Raw genomic sequence first — 957 nt, 5'->3', positions numbered from 1 at the left:
CCCCTCGGAACCGGAGGGTGGGGGCGGGAGGGCTGGCCACCCGGCACCGTCTGTTCCGCATCCCCCGCCGCTCTCCGGCGAGCGCGAGCCTCCAGGTGGGTCCCGCTGCTGCTATTCGGCTGGGAACGGTGTCGGGTGAGGTTTTCGAGGACGCTAAGCGACATCACGCGATTCCCCAAAGGACAAAAACTACCGCTTTGCTTTTCCCCTGTGCTGCTTTGCTTTGTTTTGCCTTGCTCTGCTTTGTCTTCCCTGGCCCTGTTTTGCTTTGCTTCTCCTGGCCCTTCTTTGCTTTGCTTCCCTTTGTCGCGCTTTGCTTCGCTTCGCTTCGCTTTGCTTTCCTTTTCCTCGCTTTGCTTTTCCTCGCTCTTCTCCGCTTTGCTTTCCCTGCGCTTGCTTCCATTTGCTTTCCTTAGCGCTGCTTATTTTGATTCGGTTTGTATCGCCGGCACCCATTTCCTTTGCTTTGCAGTCTTTGCTCTTCCTACTCTGCTTTGCTTTTCCTGGCGCTGTTTTTTCCTTTGCCGTTCCCTAGGCCTGATTTGCCACAAGGTTTTTCCTCGTAGAGCTTTGGTTTTTTTTTTTTTTTTGCCTCGCTTTGCACCGCTCTGCTCCGCTTCGCCGTGCTAGCTAGCCCTTCTTTTGCGGACCGTCCCACCGATTTTGCCGATCGATGCGTTTACGCACACGTGAACGCTAGGTCACCTAATTTGGCCTCCCCGCAGCCCGCCAACCGTGCCTTTGGAGCTGGCGGGTGGGGGCGTGGGGGTCGGCCACCCAGCCGAGTCTATTCCACGACCCCTGCCGCCTGGCGAGCCGCCAGGTGAGCTCCGCTGCTGTTCGCCTGGGGGGGGGGGGGGGGGGGGCGAGGTTTCGAAAGACGGTAAGTAATTCCTAAAGCCGCATCGGAAAACAGGCAACATTAAGAATAATAATAATTATGACTATTATTATTAT

Source organism: Anser cygnoides, unplaced genomic scaffold (genome assembly GCF_040182565.1).
Source record: "Anser cygnoides isolate HZ-2024a breed goose unplaced genomic scaffold, Taihu_goose_T2T_genome scaffold_47_1, whole genome shotgun sequence".
Taxonomy (NCBI): Eukaryota; Metazoa; Chordata; class Aves; order Anseriformes; family Anatidae; genus Anser; species Anser cygnoides.
Note: the sequence above shows the minus strand (reverse complement) of the source record.